Source organism: Pinus tabuliformis, chromosome X (genome assembly GCF_031772625.1).
Source record: "Pinus tabuliformis cultivar Carrire ecotype Pingquan chromosome X, CPIR1, whole genome shotgun sequence".
Taxonomy (NCBI): Eukaryota; Viridiplantae; Streptophyta; class Pinopsida; order Pinales; family Pinaceae; genus Pinus; species Pinus tabuliformis.
Genome location: NC_142308.1, coordinates 1,506,894,731 through 1,506,909,500, shown reverse-complemented (window position 1 = coordinate 1,506,909,500; position 14,770 = coordinate 1,506,894,731). Strand labels below are relative to the sequence as shown.

At 35.1% G+C, this 14,770-nt stretch overlaps 1 pseudogene; it reads left to right on the top strand.

Moving 5' to 3' along the window:
- Nucleotides 1-13,484: 13,484 nt before the first annotated feature.
- LOC149145772 (thioredoxin H-type pseudogene) lies at nt 13,485-13,853 on the top strand (annotated as a pseudogene).
- Nucleotides 13,854-14,770: the final 917 nt, after the last annotated feature.

Below are 14,770 nucleotides of genomic sequence, written 5' to 3'. Positions count from 1 at the left end.
ATTTTTTAGAATAATCCTTTTGAGAATCATCTTGTGACTGGCTAGAGGAAGGGTTTTCAATCTGAATTTTATTGGGAGGATTTCTAGAAACCTTTTTACTTCTCAAATTCTATTGTTTGTGTACCTCCATGATAACATTTTGGTATCATTGTTTATAATCATTTGAATATAAAAGGAGGAATTATGGTTGTGATCGCAAGAACAGATCTTGCTCCTCTATGGCTAAGAAAATTTGGTCAATTTCACTTCCTCAAATAAGTTTATTTTATTTTCTTCATGATCCTCTCATAGCTCAAATTCTTCATCTGTGTAATTCTCTTAGAATGGAGGTCTAATTTGCTACTGATCAATTTGGCCTCTCTATTTTCCCTATTTGATTTGAGGTGGGTTTTTTCTAAATTTAGGATTTCTAATTGGAGGACCACCTTAATTGTCTCTTCGAGGAGCCCTGTTAGTTAAACTTATCATTTCCATAATTCTTTTCATGGTTTTAACTAATTTAACCAACTTAACATATGATTAAGAAGAAGCAGGTTCTTCTTTGATAATGACTCTCCTCTCAGCCTTTAACCTAGCTCTCTTTGGCAACAAATTTTCTTCCCCACTCACTGCATTCCTCTCCATTTCCGCAAGAGTAGCAAGATTCCTCTCCCTCGATTGGTAAGACATGTCTAGATCAAAACCATCTAGAAATTTAATCAAAGCTAGTCCTAGTGAGGGTTGTATTTCATTTGGGATAGAATTGTAAATGTTATTGAATCTATTGCAATAGTGTTGGACAGCTTCACCAAGGAATCTCTTTATACTCTCATATTCAGCCAAGGTTTGGAGAGGATTTTTCTTTACTTCTCATGTTCTGAGGAAGGTTTGGTGAAATTGTCCAATATCTTGGATAGAGGTAGCTGGTAATGCTTTGAACCATTTCTCAACTTGTCCTATCAGACTTTGGGCAACTAGTCTCATCTTCACATCATCATCATCAATTTATTTGAAAATCTAAATAATGATTCGTTTTGTCTATATTTTGTTGAGTAGTGATTGGCATCGTGCCATAAAATTGAGCTATTCTACTATGATAATCTTGTGGCATGGAATTAAGTTGTACAAGAAGGAAAAAGGGTGCATAATGAGTGACCATGGTGGGTAAATGAGAGAAAGATGTAACTACAATAGATGTGGAAGCGGAAGGTGTTAAAAGGGGTGGGATGGTATTTTGTTGTGTTGGTGTAGTGGTGGTCGGGATAGTAGATGAAATGGGTACACTGGTGATAGCGGGAATTACTGGAGGTGTAGTAGAAATAGGGGGAATCTCTAGAGGGGTAGTAGAAATAGGTGGGATCTCTAGTGGGATAGTAGTAATAGGTGGAATTACTTGTGGGGTTGGTGATGAAGAAGCAGAAGAAGAAGGTGAAGATTTAGATTATTCAAGATATTTCTACACAACCAGGTCTAATTCGGTTACCAACACTTCAAGCTTATTAAATTTTTTGATGACATCATCATCAAAGTCTGGATTAATAGGTTGATTCTTTGAAATGTAAGGTTTTAAAATGCTTTCATCAAAAACAGTTTTAGGTACAAAGTTGTCAAACTTAGTATGAAAAAGACTATGTTCAAAAGGTAAATCAAATTCATTATCTTCTACAGTCCCAAAACTTTCAAGAAAATAATTAACTCTGGGAGGAGGATAATTGCTTTTGTGGCTCTCGGTTAAACTCTTCTTTCTGAGATTTTTTTTAAAATTATCTATATTTTTTGTTAGTTTAGGATATGGATTAGATGTAATGTATATCTTTTAAGGAGCTAGATATTCAATAGTATATTTGAAGATATAAAGTATGTACAACATTTAAGTGGAAAACAACCTTAAATAAAATATATTTGACAGTCACACAATTGAAAGAGTGTTAAGGTCTAAAAACAAATTACTAGTGAAAAATTGAATTCATATCAAATTTGTTAGAAGTTCCCTAGTATGGTGGTCGGAATTTTGTCACTCCATAACTTGCTAACATTGTGAGAGAAACCAAGAGTTAACCACAAAACCACTTTGGAAGTTGGGATATAGCCCTTCCAGCTTCAGAGAGGGATCTCTCTATATGATTTAGATTTGTTGATTTAAGGTATTATGCTAGTTATTAGTTCTAAATTTTGTTTTTTCAAAGATTTGGTTGAAACTGCAAGGAAATTCCATTTGGAAATGGAGTCAAAAAGTCATAGGGTGATCATATACAAAAATAACATAACCGATTGTAACAGGGAAAGGTAGGCATGCTATTAGATCTTTGGAGCTTTGGTCCGATGAAATGGAGGAAAAGGTTTAGATTGAATTAAACATAGAGAATTTTAGAATGTTCTACATTTAATCTCAATTGGAAAAAATAGATATTGTTTACAAGCCAGAGAAGAGTGTGATTAAAAAATTTCATCCCTTAATTTTATTTAAATAATAGAGATAGGAAAATCATAGGGAAAAATAGAAAAATAAAAATTACACAAGAGGGAAAACATCAGCAATTTTCCTCACACATGAATCCTAGAATGTCTTTCTATATTAATGAAATGATCACTTTAGCTCAGTACACAAATTTACATGAAAGGTATGATTTCTTGGTACAATTTCCAACCCCTTTTACTTTGAATTATAAAGTAGTTATAAAATTCTTATCAAAATGTCTTGATTTGAAATATGAATATTTTCTATAATATAGCCTAGAAAATTGTTTACAAAAATAGTATGAAAATATAGGCAAATAAAATTGTTGTAGTTCTCTAGCGCTATCTTCAATGATTCTTTTGACAACTTGGGTTGAAAATATGTTGCTTTCCTATTGAAGATGAAAACCTGTTTTACTCAAGTAGATGGCATAGTTTTTCCCATTTGTCTTCATCTCGGGTGGAGAGTTTGATTAAGTTTCTTTAAGCTTCATCCCCATCAATATATTCCTAAAAGGTTCCCTTGATGGTGGAAATCTTTGACTTATCTCTGGCTATGGAGTATAATTTATGTCGATAATCATCTAATTGAACCAATTTGTCTCCAATTCCTTTCAAACCTGGCATCCGCTTTTGATTTCGTACATTGAATTTTCTATGGAACTTATGAATGTTGGACTCCAAGTTTTCGAACTGTAGCATCAAGTTCCTTTTTGTAAGGACTCTTCTCACCTCAAGGATTGTTTATGTCACATCTGCAATCTCGAATTCCTCTAGTTCCTCCTTCGTCTTTGAATTTAAAATCCTTATTAAGGTAGTGGCTTCACCTGGCTTTTGTCCCAAACTTTCTCTTATTTCTTCAATAACTTCTTTTGATTTCTACATTAATTCCTCCTGCGCAAAAATTATTTTCGATGGAAGGCTAAATTTCAATCATAGCTTCATTGATTTCCACCCAAATGTTCTCCTTTTCTTCTACAATTATCTAGACCATGGAAAATTCATTCTCTAGCTGTTCAATTCTTTGAGTTAACCTATGAGTCTTTTGAAGCTCTGCTATGTACACATTATCAATCTTCAATTTATGTTCTTGGATATTGTTAAGGTGACATTTCAGATTTTCAATCTCTTGTCCTCTGATAGACAGGTCCTACATAGCTTTGATTAGTCCTCCTAATGAGTATGTAGAGTGTCCCTCCACTGTGATGGTTGTTGAAGTCGAATATATTGTTGTCGATGTACCTGCAATCAGAACTGTTGTGAGTGGAATGACTGCCAACTGTGTTGACTTTTCTCTCTCCTTTTGCAGTTTCTCCATCTCTTTAATATTCCCATTCTATTCAATGGTAATCTTGAACATGTCCTCTTTATTTTTCTCTAGTTTAGCAACTTCCTTCTTCTTAGGATATTCAGTGGATGGAAGCTTGTGTTTCTTCTTTAGAGCTACAATGTTAGAATTCTTACTGCTAATAATTTCCTCTGCAGCTTTCACATTACTAGGATCATATCCCAATTTTATTACTAGACCGTCTAAAGACTTAATCTTAGTGTCTTTGACTAAAGAAGATATATTTTCTAGTATGATTTGGGACTGAATGTTTTTTACTGGAGATTTCATCCTAGAAGCTACCATTACTGATTTTTTCAAGTTTTAATGCATCATCTCACCTGTCTGTTTGTGTAAGCCCATTTGATCAATGGGATGGATTTGATAAACATTGAAAGAAAATATATATTTCTTGCAATCATTTGGAGTTTTAGGGAAATGAAACTCAACCTGAAGGAAGGCTATCTACATATTTCTTTTCTCTGTATCGAATGAAGAGAGTACTCTATGTTGTAAAGAGCTTGCTTGTTTCCAAAATTAAGAATAGGTGCTATCTTTTAGAATCTCATTTTTCTTCTTAATATCTTTATATATTGAAAATATATATGGTTCAACTTGGTCATGAACCAATGCTCCTGACAGAGATGTGTTTAATGGCTCTTGGGAGGATGAAGATGAGGGAGATCTTATGAAAAGGTCTTCATTCCTAGTAGAAATATAAGGGCATGTAAAAACAATGGTGGAGTGTACATTTTCTTCCTCCAAAAATTCTCCTGTTGGATTGACTTTCTATCTCTTCTTGTAAATTTTGAACCCCATTCCATGGATTTCTGTAACTAAAGGGGAAACATCCTCACCTAGTCTTGTTTCCTATTTCTCCTGTGGTACTGGAGTCTGTGATGTCATTGTAGAGAGTACCTATTCTTCTTCCTCCTACAAAGTATTTCCTGCCATTGATCTTGATTCATATATTTTTCTATTTCTGGCCTAGTAGTATGAATGTAGGAAGTAGTCTTATGCTCTACTCTTAGTTTTGAAATTATTCCAAACTATCATATGACCAAGTGAAGTTAAGATTAAAATTCATTTACTTGAGGAGAAGATCTTCTTCTTCGACTGTTGTCCTAGTATTGCAAATAAAAGGGCCAACATTTGTTTTGATCTTGAATTGAGATTTCTACTCGGATATCACAAAATGCAGCTCATCCATATTCATCATTTGTATAATATGTTCTAGTGAAGAAATTCTCATAGGAACCAATTTGGGAAACCTATATGGAGGGAATTCATACCCATAAACTCTTATCTCAGTGTAATTTTCATACAAGTACAAGTCACCTGTCTTTGTTTTCTCACCTAGATATAGAAATATTTTTATCTCAAGGCCCGTCCTTGGTTCAACATCACTATTCAATAGGAAAGTAACTATATACAAGAACTGATCTAAATAATCATTGAAAGTGAATTCATTGGTATGCTTCCATAATAAGGAAGTCCATTGAATCAAAGATTGGGAATTCCCTTTTTCAACCTATTTTTGTAATGGAAAATGAAACTTGTCTACCCAATGGAACAAAAAAAAATACACTAAAACAAAATCATACTTAAAAGACCCTTCTGTAGAAAAATTTAAGAACTATTCATGGATGGCATTTGTTAGGAATTCACTGTAATTGAAGATGACTGAGGGATTTTCACCTATTGAGGAAACTGATAAAAACCCTATGATATATTCATCAATCGACTGATCGGATTGATAGCCAAATAAACAAGAAAATATTGAGATAATTTTCTTTGTCATTTTACGGAACATGGGGGATGGATAAGGAGGATTTTTCTTAGGCAATTGGACATCCTCAGGTAGAAATGTGTCAAATATTTTGGCTCTATGAGGGAAACTGAGGTTCCTGTAGAGTTCCATGAAGGAATCTAATGAAAAGGGTTTCAGAGAGGCATAATTTTGAATATGAAGCATTTGGCTTATGATATCAAGGGTGATTGTGAAAAGAATATCATTCTTGTCATCTACAATTTCCCTTTGAATGGAAATGTACTGGAAGTGGAACCATGAAACAAATTCAAGAAAGTAATGGATCTGAGGAAAGATGAATTAGGGTAGGAAGGAGTCACACAAACCCAATGCCTCACTAAGATCAATCGATTTTTGTTTTAACTAGTTGTTGAGTTCGTAGAGATCAAACTCACAACTAGTTTCAATTATTTAGAATTCCTGATCTACTAGGAGTTGCTGGTATAAGTCAAATACGAAGGTCATAAGGGGGTTTTTGACTTTGAATTTGGATTCACCCTAAGAAGCCATGGTGGAAAGAAAAAAACAGGAATATTTAAATTACCCGAGAATTGGTTGGATGAATACTGGTGGCTCGATGACTCGTGGTGACAGTTTGGCTTGCTGACTAGTTGCAGTGATAGTAGTAGGTTGGAGGATTCAGTGATTCAATACAATGAGGTCGTAGAAGAAATGCCTACTAAACGAGGTTCTATTTTGTTTATATGCTAGATAACTGCACCATTGGAAATTGCTCGTTAAATGGAGCAAGTTCATTACTTGGGCCAAGATTATATCTCAAACGGATAGTTAACAGTTGAATGATTGGTGTAGTGGATGTATCATGTGGTATGAGAGGGTTGGAAGGGGAAGTGTAATGTGGCAAGGGCAGATTGGAGCGGAGCGGGAAGGATGTGCCATTTGGAAATAGAGGAGTGGAGAGGAAAGGGTAGAGTCAATGGTTATAATTAGGCGGGAAGAGGGGAGAGGTGGATTTCAAGGGAGGGTGAGCGGTAAGTAGCTTTAAGTGAGGGGGTTTGAATTCCACCTAGGAGCACCTTGTCGAAAGAATGGTAAATGGGGAGTTCAATATTTTCATGCCCCCCCGCGATTAACTTTCAGAGGGGGGAGGGGGGGGATCCGAAGTGATCGCCCAATGTTGATCTGGGAAAGTTAGATCATGACCCTTGTTTGTATCCCGACACTTATTACAAAATGATAAAAAATGTGGTATCAAATTTAACTTTATTAACATTCAATTAATCACACTTAAACTGTGCAATTAACTATTTGAATAACTTTATTAAAACTAATTTAATCACAATTAAATGATGATATTAAATAATAAAACGTAATTATTTAAATCAAATGCGACATTTACACTGGTTGCACATATTTTTATTTTCTAAGGGGTATTCCATCATATTTTTTTTACTTTTTCAATATATCTCTTTTTTTTAATTGAAGTGGCTCACTTATTGTGGCTATTTTCATATTTTCATATCTTTTTTATTTATTTATTTTTTCACAGACACACACACACACATATATTTTGTATTGCCTTTTATTTTGGTTTTTGTTTTTATATTGCTTTTCTTTTCTTGAAAATAATTTGCGGAATAAAACATTATTTACAATATCTCATAAGATAATAATCAACATATAATAATCAATTTATCCTATAAATTATATGACCCTAACATAGTGCCCTCTTATTTCTTTATAAAAATTTCATGTTTTCTTTTTAGACCTTTCGAATTAAAAATAAAAAAAAAAAACAAAAAAAACAAAAAAACAAAACAAAACAAAACAAAACAAAACAAACAAACAAACAAACAAAAACAAAAAACAAACTTTTAATTTCAATAACAATTCTCTCTCCTTTTAACAAGAGGAACCTTTGTCCTTTCAAGAATGCGGCTTCGAGTAATCGCTTTAACAAGAGGAACCCTTTTTAAATAAATAATTTTTAAACAAACTTAAAAATATTCGAAACAATTCTCTGCTAGAAATTTTAAAGCTTCAAGGTTCATAAGAAAATAATCACCATTAAATAATATGAACCTTTTTAAAATCCGTGGAGGCTCTGACCTTTTAAAATTGAACCTTTAACCTTCAAACCTTTGAAAATGCTTCGACAACTTCATTTTTTTCCCTCAGTCATTTGGACAGTTCCAATGGGATTTTGTGTGTAATTTTGTGTCGTGTATTTAATTGAAAGAGTGCATCAATCCTAAAATATCAACAATCTTGTAAGTTTTCGGTTTGTTGTGTAGTTTCTTATTGGCTGATGTGAGAAAGTGATGCACCAACCTATTTCTACAAGTCCAGAATGGACTCACTTCCTCTTCTTCATTGGTATGGAATTCAAGTTTCTTTCGCACTTTCTCCTCAACCTCACATGACCCTTACTTCTTCTTTCTGAACCTAAAAAAAAATCAATTGCTGCTCTCTCTTGAGTCTTATGCGATCTGATGGTTCTTCACTCTGCTTCTCTCAAGGAGTCTTACACACCCTACGCTCTGATACCATGAGAAGAAATGAAAAATGTGCAACAGAGAATTTCTCATCTCAATATTATGAATCAATTAAATAATATTACATTACAAACATCAATAATGAATGACTGTATTAAGAATAAACTAAAGTGGACTAATTGAAACTGAGCTAGGACACTTGGATGGATGGTTTTGACACCTAGCAGGTAGTGGGAATTAGATTCTCTAGCATAGGAGTACCCACTGATAATTTTATTTAATAATTAGTCAAATCGTTGGGATAGTAGAGAGGCTCCTCCACAGTGATTTTATTTGTAGATCCATTCTTCTTCCTCATATTCATGTGGAGGGTCATGGAAACTCCATTAATTTCATGCTCTTTCTTTTGAGAAAATATCATAGAGAGTTGGAGTGCGAGGATAATGAAGAACATCAACTTCAACTTGGAAGCCACCATGGTTGGAATTATTAGCAAAAGGTGATCCAAGAAGAATGGGGTTGAATTAGGAATTGTGATTATTGAGTATAAAAAAACCTAAAATTATCATTAAGTTCATTAGAGTTTAAATACTTGGATAATATTTTTAATGTCAACATTCAATGGCCTGATAAGTTCTCTAAAGTTTGAACATGAAATGTTGATTTCAGTTCATGTTATTGTCAAACTAGTGTAGTGAAATGGGGACTGTTGTCATTGCCTAGTATGCCTAACTGTAGATTCATTTATCATCCTTATTCAAGAAAAAAAATCTATTTGGAATAACACACTACTTCGAACAATCCATTAATTACTATAGAAAGTGGTAGACCTTCATTGTTGTTAGATGTCCTTGGGTTTTGGATTGTTGTGTTTCATTATAAAATAATTATATCTTAGAAAAAAAAGAAATTATAATTATTTTTAGTGTAGTAAAAAATCATATTGCTTGGACTAACACACTACTTTTAAAAATTTAATAATGATTACAGAAAGGGGTAGACTTCCACTAGTGCTAGATGTCTTCGAGTTTTGGATAGTTTTCTTTCATTACGTTGTAGAATAATTATCGCTTAGCCAATAAAACAATATTATAATTATTTTTAGTGTAGTAATTTTTTTTTTACACTTTTTTCCTCTTCCAGCGCATATTTCTGACTAGAAATTCTTGGAATGGCATATTTGAGTTATTAAATATACATAGACTAAATGCATTGTGTTTTTTAATGAATTTGAATCCACTATTACATTCAAAAATACTTTTCCAACAACTAAATGAATAGTCCTACCCAAGATTCTTTGATGAGATTATCACAAAAAATAAAAAATGAGTTGGACTGCATCGCTATTTTTATCTTCAAAATATTATTAAATTAAATTATTACGCTTTATATATATATATATATATATATATATATATATATATATATATATACATGCATACATACATATGACTCCACACATAAAATTAAATATTATTCATGATGCATTTTTTAATCTTGAAATATATATTTTTAATGTAAAGATCAATACAATAAAATGTTAGTTTTTTATTCTAGTTGTAAAATCATTTTTTCCACAATTTGGCTCATAAAGATAGGATACCCGACTATTTATAAGTGTTTTAGAGAGATCATGATAAATGACACCCCAAAATCCTTTTAGTGTTGCTTGAACTATAATAAGCAAGTATTAAATATTTTATGGTTGGAATGGGAATTCTAGATGGTGGTTCTATGAATGAACCTTGAGTAATGGTTGTGATTTCAATCATGGAACATTCCTTTCAATGGTTTATATAATATTTTGGTAATGAACCAGTGCAATTTAATAAGTATTATACCCCCATATGCTCTTAAATCAAGCATTTTAGGTTTGATCCACACGAAAAGAGGTTAATTATGGATCTTCTAGTTAGTAATTTTCTTCATGCTTGTATAGTATGGGCTTCATTTCATTTCATCTTATCCATGCACTAAGGGTTGGTTCATTTAAAATTTCTAAATTGATGGGTAACAAGGGTGGTTTTTGGGAAAAAAATATTACTCTTTTCCCTCCTTGAATCATTCTTTACTTACTCTCCTTACGTAGCAAAGGTCCTTGAATCCTTCTAGATATGTTCCTAATATTGGACACCATGCCATGTTTTGGTTGGATTAGTCCTAATTTTTCTTTCCTATATCCAAGGTATTCCATCATTAAGATGGTTATATTCTCATCTTTATGGTGGTGATATGGGTTACTCAGGAAAGGGATTGCAGAATTTGGTAAAAGCTTAAAGAATTAAGTTACTTTTAAAATCCTAGCATCCATTAGAACTATGGACCCTCCTACCCTACAGGCTCTTCCTTAAACCAAATTTATCGGGTGTGTTTTTCCCTTGCTTCTTTTGTGGGCAATGTTTTTTTGTACATCCCTATTTTAGATTGCCTTGTGTTGATTTCTTGTTAGAGTCTATTTTAATTTCAAAAATTTATTCATGTTTTCAGTTCTATATATAATAAGAAAAATTCTTGAAAAAGAATGACCTTAGCTCCTAAACCATCCTCCCTCTTCAGGACTCCTTGACACCTAAAAGGAGCCCAATTGGATGAAATGAAAGCAACCTCACACTTTCATCTCTTGTTCTTTCAGGAAACAAAAGGGAAATCGAGGATATGGAGAAAAAGGTTATTTATTGGCTAGAATTTTTGTTGTTGTATTCAATATTAAGATGTTTATGTTGATATTTATCTCTTTTGAGTTATGATATTTTAATGGCTCCATATACAATGTTTGTATATAAATATATTGAACTAAATGGCCCGCCTTTTATTATCATACAATTAATATCATGATTCACATTGCAATTGCACTTGTGTACATGATTCAATGGAAATTCATAGGATGTCACTTTCAAGTTCCCTATATGTTGTAGGAAATTCTGATTAATTTTGGACATTGTTGATTGAACGTATGTTCCAATGAATATTATTAAATAAAACATATAAAGGGTTTCCATTGCATAAACACATAAAATATGGCCATACTTAACTAATATAAATTATATTTATATGACATGGGAAAGGAAGCCATTCAACAAAATTCCAATTCTTTGAAGTTTAATACACCCATGAAGGTATAAAAACAAAGAATACCAAAACAATAAGAAGAGTACTTAAGAAATAGATTAATATTTAGTTATATCAATTCACTTGAAATGATGCATACCTATGCCTAACAACTTTCACACATCTAGTCTTCAACTTTTGTGACCCCAAAAGAGATGGGGATAGCATATATGTATGACATGCATGCAACCTCTCTAAGAGGATAGCATAATTGAATTAGAAAGGGCCTAAATTTGTGTAGGGTAATGTGTGTATTGCAATGGAGAAGAGAACCAATGGAATTTATTATTTAACAATCACAAAATTGATTGGGAAAATAAGGAACTCAACTAAAAGAATGCAATAGTGAGTTAAAGATATTGATTGATCTCTCCTGATATAGTACATCAAAAGACGATGAATCTGAATTTATTGGAACTGGTCAATATATAATGGAGAATGAAATTTTTAGTAACTAGCAAATATATACTTGAGAATTCACCATCAAACCACTAATAAGACTAAATGTGACACCTTTAATACAAATGAAACATCAAGTAAATCACATATAGGTAACTCATTTGAAACTATTTTCGCAATGAGTCATAAACCCTAAATTCTAAACAAACCCTAAAAACCCTAAGTGAGCGTGATAGCTAAAATGTCACTTTATTTTGTTTTACTATTATGATAATCCTTATATTTTTCAAAGGATTATTTAATTGTAAATAAAAGTGATATGACATTTTTTGTCGGATAGAAATGAAGTTTTATTTGTTTGCAACGGATAAGATCGAGCATGCCCAGAACAACGACCCTCGATCCATTGCACCCCCCCTGGATCTTCAGTACTTAATGGGGAGGGGGTTCTAGAAAGAGGATTGTGCAATCTCGTCATTGGGTATGTGGTGATTCCGAGTTCTATGTTGTAGCACCCTCAGTTGGAAATAATTAATTCCTACTTGTCTATGGTTGTAATTCTCCATTCAAGGAGTTTGTTCCTACATTATAGGGATTTAATTTCTTCTAGTTTAGTGTGTGGTTGAGAGAATCTCTCAACCACACTACTGTACGTCTAAGATAGCATTCCTATCTTGAGACTATTGATTGTATAAATATGTGTGTAATTCCCTCATTCATAATGAATAGAATATATTATTTATTGTGCTAATTTTATCTTGGTATCAGAGCCCGTGAGGGCCTAGCCCCTCGTGGGCTTGGCTGCTCCTGGGCTCAGGGAAAATAATTGAGTGTATAATTTTATTACTTGTTTGTCCATCGAAAATTGAAGTTGTATGGGTAATGAGAGATCTGCCAGAATGGTTTTAAAGAAAGCGAATTGGAAAACTGGGTAGCGAGAGGGATCGGAGATTTTGGACCACAATGCAGGTTCCAGACTTTCTCGCGCTGGGAGGTCGCAGGATTTGGCATATCCAGAGGGCAATGCAAAATGCCAAGGCCACGCTGCTGTGCCTGTTCATGACGGTGTTGGTTTTGAGAGGCACAATCGGTGCTAGGAAGTCGTTCTGCACCTCATTGCTACTTCCACCGCCAGGCCGTTCATCTCGCGGCTCGTGGATGCGTGCGAGCAGCTCGAGGGAGCTTATTCGCTGGTCTTCTTGACAGAGGATAAGCTGGTAGCCGTCCGTGACCCGCACGGATTCCGCCCGCTCGTGATGGGGCGGCGGTCGAACGGGGCCGTGGTGTTCGCATCTGAGACCTGCGCGCTGGATCTGATTGAGGCCGGATACGAACGCAAAGTGAATCCGGGCGAGGTCGTTGTGGTGGACAGAGACGGCATGAGCAGCCTGTGCCTGTTGCCGCAGAAGCAACGAAAAGCCTGCGTGTTCGAGCACATATACTTCGCCTTGCCCAGTTCGGTCGTCTTCGGGCGCTCCGTCTACGAGTCCCGCTATGAGTTCGGGCAGATAATGGCGGAGGATGCGCCCGCAGACTGCGATGTCGTGATCGTGGTGCCCGACTCCGGTGTCGTGGCTGCGCTGGGTTACGCCGCCAAGGCCCGGCTGCCGTTTCAGTAGGGGCTCATCCGTTCGCACTACATGGACAGGCGAGGAAGGCGGAGGTGATCAGACATCTGGCGGAAAACGTGGCACCCGGCGCCTTCCTGTTGCTCAGAAGTTGATGATGCGACTGCCTGGTCGTGTTGGGATTGTATCGAGATCTGGCACTCTTACATATGAAGCGGTCTTTCAAACAACTGTTGTTGGTCTTGGACAATCAACATGTGTGGGAATTGGGGGTGATCCTTTCAATGGGACAAATTTTGTAGATTGCTTGAAGCGCTTTGTGGAAGATCCACAGACAGAAAGCATTAGAAGATTTTTGTTGTTGAGAAGAGTAAGAAGAGATGGCGGATGAAAACGTGTTTGTTGTTCACTCTCCAGAGGAATGGCACTCCAAGCTACAGGAGGCCATCGATACTAAACATTTTGTGGTGGTAGATTTCACTGCGACATGGTGTGGACCTTGTCGATTCATCAGTCCAGTGTTTGTTGAGCTGTCAAAGAAGTTCCCAGAAATATTGTTCTTGAAGGTTGACGTGGACAAATTGAAGGATGTCGCTAATGAGTGGCAGGTGCGGGCCATGCCTACATTTATTTTTATCAAGGATGGAGAGGCTATTGATATGCTCGTGGGTGCAAATAAGGAGGAACTGGAAAGGAAAGTTGCATCCCTTGCTACTGAAGCAGCCGCTGCCGTTGCTGCACGAGTTTAAGCATTTTTTTTTTATGCTACATGATTAAGCGTTGTTTTGATATGCTATATGGTTATACTATTTCTCTTAAATAAAACTCATTAGGCGATATGTCGGTGTGGTTAGGCTGCAAATGTTTAAATGTCCATGTTGTCCGGGATTGTTGTTTTCGACTCGATTCTGTTCGAGTCGATTCTGAAGGAAACAATATCATTCGAAATTTTATTTATATGTATTCTTTCATGCCTGTACTGAGAGAAATAGGCATGCCACCGTGTATGGAGGATCTTTGAAAATTGGTCGAAGGAGAAATTGGAGGAACCGCAGAGGAGGATGCTGCTGCATTTATTAAGGAGAGTGGAACACAAAAGCCTATTGTTTCATTCATTGCTGGACTTACAGCACCACCTGGTGCGTTGTAAGCCTGGGAGAAGACCTTTGAGGCCAAGCTCGCGGCCGTTGGGCAGCTGCGGCACAACAATCTAGTGTCATTCAAGGGTTGGTGCTTTGAAGAACAAGAACTTCTTTTGGGTAACATGAAAGTTCTTTTGGGTAACATGAAAGTTATTTTTTATGTCTTGGAAATTTGTATACATATTGAGATTCGCGACCTCAATATGAAGTCATTTTGTTGGAATTCGCGACTCTAACGAATGACAGGTTAAGCATGGAGATCCAAGAATTTATTTGACAAAGATACCCAAAGATGTCAACTATGAAATGATGGGATAAAGGAGCGGCAACAACGGTTATGGTGGACAACAAAGAAGATTTTTTTGTTTGAGTTAGTGTGGTTTGTGGAATAGACTCCCTAGCATGTTGTAATAATCATTATATGTACCCAGAAACTCCAAAATGTTGAATGAAATGTAAGCCTTTTAAAGGTATTTGAAAGTTCGTGGTGATCTTAAAACCACTTTGTAATGGTTTGTGGTCAG